At 44.3% G+C, this 6636-nt stretch overlaps 1 pseudogene; it reads right to left on the reverse strand.

The window, feature by feature from the left end:
• Positions 1 to 2492: 2492 nt before the first annotated feature.
• Positions 2493 to 6159, reverse strand: LOC147437453 (uncharacterized; annotated as a pseudogene).
• Between the last annotated feature and the right edge of the window lie 477 nt (positions 6160 to 6636).

Consider the following 6636-nt stretch of genomic DNA (forward strand, 5'->3'; position numbering starts at 1 on the left):
GTATAGAGGACGGTCATGAGAGACAGCGCGGGCACGTTGATGATGGCGTGCATGGTGGTGGTGATGGTGGCCATGGGGGCGGCGGCGGTGGTGGTGGTGGCCGCCATGGGGGGGGTGGTGGTGGTGAGGGTGGTGAGAATGCCTACGAGTGGTGGTGTCGAGGTTCGAAAGAAGGCCGGCATGGCGGTCGTAGGAGCGAGTGCGGAGGCGAAGCAGCAGAGGTAATTGGTGGAGGGAGGCAGTGGACGTGGCATGGTGATGCTTGGTGGGGGTGGTCTTCTTGGGCGCTAGCAGCAATCCCGGCGACAACTTGTACAGCGACTTCTTCATCAGCACTCCTCTTCTACGCAACGCGTGCAGCGCCCCCGCTATGGAAGCCCTCGTCGTCCCCTGCTCCAAAAGCTGCACCGCCTGCACTATCTCCTCCTTCGTGTACCCGCTCCTGCTCTCTAGCCTCGCCATCGCCTCCATCACCTTGCGCTGTAACGAGACGTCCCCTTGTACCATACTTCCACTGCTAGGCTCCAATGCCTTGGGCTTTACCAAACGATGCTGTGCTGAGTTTTTCTTCACCATCTTCTCTCCTCTTCTCTTCTGTCGTTCCTGCGCCTGCTGCCTCTCCTCCTCCTCCCCTCCCCGATCTCTTCCTCTCTCCTTGATCCTCTCACTGCATTACACGCTCTCAATTTAGCCTCGGTCGCTTTCTAATGCAACCGTTCGTCTAAACGCCACCTTTCTTCATTGGTGACCGTCAACCAGAAATCCTAGAAGACATGAATCTAAATTTTTAAATTTGAAGGTGAAAAATCTACAAAATTTAGTGTAAAAGTAACATAGTCAATTTACCTCAAAATCTCCATGTGTCGGTTTTCTAGTTTTTAGATCACCTAAAATTGTGCAATGGAACGGCTTGTAGATTGACGGCTGTCATGAATAGCCCCCCGAGCCTGGACTTCCACAGTAGTGTCCACTCCTCATAATACATGCGCCCCTTGGCGCCTCAGGCTGAGGCCGGGAGCCATTGAGGGAGGGGGGCCAACACCAGTCCTTGAGGGAGGAGGTGCAATAGTTCCAGCATTCGCGGAGTAGTTGGAGTGGGCTTGCATGCAATGCAGAATCCAATACAGGTTCTATGTGATGAGGTGGCACCATTCCATTGCAAGAGCAAAGCTCTTAGGTGCAGCTGGGCATGCACCAATTTATTCTCTCTGTTGAGTTGGCACACAATATATGATTGTGTCTGGGTAGGTAGAGCACCACCATATATTATGGCTACTGATGTGTCATAAATCTAACGATGCATGCTCAAATTACGATCAGTCGGGGACAATAAACGGAGGGCCAAGATGCTCAGCCCCCCAACCTCGGACCTTGACAGTAAGATAAAGTTGCTTTATTCAATAAGGCAACACCCATAAGTTTATTACATAGCAGGGTGAAAATGAGAAGAGCGAGATAAAAAGGGTGGGGCAAGTAGAGATGGAAGGCTAGGACAATTTATGTAGAAGGTCATCATGGCGCAATTTATTTCTGCCCTCTTATAGTTTCCACGATGGTCTGGGTGCCCTTGGGAGTGCTTGTAGCCGATACAAAACAACAACGACATCCATGTGCTCCTCAAATGGGCTACGTACCCGACCCACACAAGCAAGGACATCTACAAGCTATGCACACATTACCTCCCTCTGCAATGGGCTCCAGAGGAGGACAATTGTCGATGTATACTCTTAGCATGTTCTATCGCAGATGAGCTGCCATCTCCCTACTATACAATTCTCTTTTCCTAAGCGCTAGAACCTTAAACTTGCTCAAACTCTTCCCCCAGTGCATATGTATTATTGAATTCTTCTATTGTTCTTCATGTCAAAGGAGTGCCTATCACGTGGGTTCAAATGTAGGGATTATTTTATTCTACATTTTCTCACTTTTTCACATACCAAATGGTGTTGAAAAAATGATCTTGAAATTTTTTTTGCAACATGAATAGAAAAAGGGTCTCTTTTACTGGTGAAAAACTCACAGAAGGGGTTTTATAAATAGTCCCTGAATGCACATAATCCCTACATCCCCCGAGATGCTCAACTTTATAAAATTATTTGGGATTGCTTTCTTAGATTTTCATCGGAGAAAGCATCTGTAGCACTTTTTTTAGAGCTCAAAGATAGAGCCCAGCACCTCCTGCGAGGGCCATGGTCTACTATCTATGTCTCTTGTAAAGGTTTTCAAATTCAATCGGGAGGGGTATGGTTTGGTATTATTTTTGTAGCTACAAAACTATACCACTAGGCTATGACACATAGACACATTGTTCAAATCTCTCTCTCTCTCTCTCTCTCTCTCTCTCTCTCTCTCTCTCTCACTCACAGTTTAGGACTTGTTGGATAGCTCTTTAGGGTATTTGGAACCATTCCTTAAAATGAAAATTCCCCTTAAACTTTTTAGATACATCTTTAAATTCTCGGACCCTTTTTGATGTGCTTATGATGCATCGCTCATCTTTGAAAGGAAATTAAAGATGAGCCAACATTCGGATCCTTGATATCCTTGAAGTTGTCCATACTCATTTCAATTTTCTCAAGGTAGTATTTTCCAAGTACTTAAAATTTCCCTATGATCTCCTCCTTGAGCTTTCCCCTACGTTCTGTAGCAATGGGCTCGAGTCGTTTAGCAGCTGGTTCTTGCCGGGGTCTTTTTTATCAAACTCCAACATTTTGTTATAGTCTGCTAGAGCCTCATCCAAGTTGTCAAGCTTCTCATGACTTTGAGATCTCCTCATTGTTGCTTTGATATATGTAGGATCGGATTCCAAAGCCTTTTGTATCATGCTCAACAACTTCTTTGTACTGTGTCATCGAGAAGCAACATGCAACCAAGTTTGAATGGCACGGTGCAGAATTTTCATTGCTAGTTTCGGGATGCAGGTAGATTCATTGGTGTAGCAAGCTAATGCATCTTTATATTTTCTTTAAGAATATAATGTATTTCCTTCAGGCTTGGTGGCATTTGCTTTTGATAAAGCACTTTGCTTTTGGTCCTCATCATCAAGGGCATATTCAAAACTTTGAGGTGCACGTTTAGCTACTATGAAATCATTTGCATTCTGTCCCAATCATCATCCTCTTGCTTGCGACAACAATCTTCATCTATTGAGGCGGTATCAACGAGTACATAGAGGGGAAAATCACGATCAGGAAGGCACCCACCCAAGCTGAAGATCTCTTTGATCTCCAACACCTCAAGACCTCCACTAAACCCTTTGTAGATGTAGCATCTCTCTCTCTCTCTCTCTCTCTCTCTCTCTCTCTCTCTCTCTCTCTCTCTCTCTCTCTTCTCATCCCCCCCCCCCCCCCCCATTAAGGCTATGCTGAAGGTAACACAAACCCCCCAAAATTATCATGCAGAATCCTTGTTGTTTTGAAGGGCTTTTAGACCTCATTCTTTCATGAAAATTGAGACCTTGGTTATAGTGTTGGAATACTTTTCTAAAAAAATACATATTTTGCAGATTCCCCACACCCCAGTGCCAATGCTCCTTGTCCCCCTTGCCTTTGCCCCCCCTCTCCTCTTTGTGTTCCTGTTGATGTATCTCCCTTGCTTCTCCTTCTCCCCCTTGCCTTCCCCTCCCTCCACATCTTTTTTATTTAGCCTGTCATCATTCACTCTCACCAATCCCCCATCGTACTCACTAATATTGACATTGAGGCCAAATGTAACGTCACCCTCCAACACAAAGTACAATGCATCCCCCACCTTGTGCTGAACCAAGGCTCCATAGAGTGCCCCTACAAGGGCCGGCTCAACACTCTTTTGAGGGATGTTGGAAAAGGTACCCAGCTAGCAACACAGGCTGCCACATAGAGAATTTTTTAGAGAGAGAGAGAGAGAGAGAGAGAGAGAGAGAGAGGAGAGAGAGAGAGAGAGAGAGAGAGAGAGAGAGGAGAGAGAGAGGAGAGAGAGAGAGAGAGAGAGAGAGAGAGAGAGAGAGAGAGAGAGAGAGAGCCCCTAACTATCAATGATAGTATCACTAACATGCTTCCCTAACAACATTAATATCATCATGTATTCTCTTGATGTACCTTAAAGCTACTGAAAAAAGAACTGCAAATAAAGCGCATGATCTCCTATGCATGTGCTTGACAGAGGGAGACTTGCAATTGCCAAAATAACACTTTTTTAAATTGGGGGCCCCTACTATTATGAAATAAAATAGGATGTAGAAAATCCAAATATGATGCAAGGAATGTAGGGGGGCAGGTGGCAGGCAAGCTAGAAACAAGGTTTGATACAATCAGAGAGAGAGAGAGAGAGAGAGAGAGAGAGAGAGAGAGAGAGAGAGAGAGAGAGAGAGAGAGAGAGAGAGAGAGAGAGAGAGAGAGAGATGGTCCTTGCCCTAGTAGTCAACGACCCATACGAGGTTCTTGTAGGGACGAGCTCTCCCCTAAACATTAGCTACACCATAGCCAACAAGGCACAAGAAAGTCCATGGGAAGGGGGGAGAGAGAGAGAGAGAGAGAGAGAGAGAGAGAGAGAGAGAGAGAGAGAGAGAGAGAGAGAGAGAGAGAGAGAGAGAGAGAGAGAGAGAGAGAGAGAGAGAGAGAGAGAGAGAGAGAGAGAGAGAGAGAGAGAGAGAGAGAGAGAGAGAGAGAGAGAGAGAGAGAGAGAGAGAGAGAGAGAGAGAGAGAGAGAGAGAATCTCAATCCAATAGAGTAATCTTAATTCGGCTAGCAATTTTTGCTCGTCATCATCTATCAAAAGGCGAGCTTGTTTCCCCGCCAAAGACTGGCAACAACATTGCTTTGTCCACTTACGCATATACTGCGACTATCTCAAAGAAAGACAAATGGACCGCATAGTTGGTGTCACATAGGATTTGTCTGCTATGCTAATTATATGCATAGATGACCAATCCAAGGATATTTGTACATACTCAACTGCTAGCCCATGACAAAAATAAGAAGGTTTTTCAACCCTCTAGCTATGTATAGCATCATTTGGCACTACAAAATAACTACATTTAGCAAATCCCTTTCAATCACAATGGGTATGAAAAATGCCCACCTAGTTCTTGACCTAACAAGAGGTAGGATGGTCCTCGATGAACTTCATTCTAACATTATCTCTTTGACAGGTAGACACCTAAAGTCTATCAACCCTATCCATACTTGCAATTGGTTGAGGCTTTTCCAAACCTGCTCATAGATGCAATTCCCTACACCTTGAAGCACATACTCCAGTGTCAACAGCTCCTATTCTTCACTTGAGATTTCTCAATGTATGTGGAGCAAAGCCAACTAGTATTTTGCAATCCACTCTTCAGCATCTTCATCACCTATAAACTTAGGAACTATCCCCATGAAAACAGTTAGTATGATCATCAATCTTGAGACATGTTCGAGAGAAATCAATGCTCTCCTTAGTGGGGGCACAAAAAGATAGAGGAGGGGAATGATGCACACACACTAGACACAAACTATTTTCCTCTCTACAACCCACGGATAACACTCAACCTCCACCCCTTGTAGACATATACACACATAAACCCACTTTGCAAAAATTCACTCCCATACGCTTGTATCCAAGCATACTAGACTACACACATCCATACATGAAGCATACATGATTTAAGTGGTCTACAAACACACAATCACACACACCCACACACACTCCCTGACATACACACAAGAGAACATGGAGGAGAGACGATTAACATGGAGAAGGAGATTGCTATGACATGCCTTATTCAAATCAATCAAGAGTACAATGGTCGATTTCTTTCTATGGTATGAGTCAGCTTCCCACGGAAAGTCACCTTATCCTTGCTCCCTTTCATGTGTCCCTTGAGCTTCTCTTCCTCTTCTCTAGTGCTCTCACTGCCCTGCAAGTGCTCCAAGGTATACACTCGAAATTATCTTCCTCTTCTCTAGTGCTCTCACTGCCCTACAAGTGGTCCAAGGTATACAATCTTCCTCTTCTCTAGTGTTCTCACTGCCCTCCTGCAAGTGCTCCAAGGTATACACTCAAATTTATCTTCTCTAGGCCGCTTTCCTCCTTCCCTTTAGTGCCATCACCAACCTTCCTCCCGTCGGCAAGGGCTGCCCTCTTCCTTCCTTCTCCCTTGAGCATGAGACTCCCTCTGCAAGCCTTGGTTGCTTCCTGCATAACACTATCACTAGCCCCTCCGTCTTCTTTCAATGATCACGTTCTACATTTCTATAGAGGTAAGCAAAATTTTTTGAAGTCTTTTTTATTTATGATGCTATTTAATTTTTCATCCTATCGCTCTCTCTGTCTCACTTTTGGGGTTTTCCAATAGGGTGTATAAGGGTTGTTGTGTCCAAAGCATTGATAGGAGGATGTCATCATTTAAGCTCTAGAATCTATCATAATTTTAGTAATCAATTAGAGGCGTAAAAACCTTGAGTGGAACTTTAAAATTAGGCAATATTGTTGGATACCAAAAAAGAAAAATAGATTTACAGCCACCTCAAATAACCAACGTAGAAATTTTGAGAGGATCTTATTGACCCTTTTAAAGTGTCATTTTAATTATAATTTTTCTTTTATCATGGCACGATTTTTCTCTTTTTTTTTCAACAACTACGTAGCACAACCTAAGGATCTTATGCTCATTTTTCA

This window comes from Adiantum capillus-veneris, chromosome 17 (genome assembly GCF_014529385.1).
Source record: "Adiantum capillus-veneris isolate H3 chromosome 17, ASM1452938v2, whole genome shotgun sequence".
Classification (NCBI taxonomy): Eukaryota; Viridiplantae; Streptophyta; class Polypodiopsida; order Polypodiales; family Pteridaceae; genus Adiantum; species Adiantum capillus-veneris.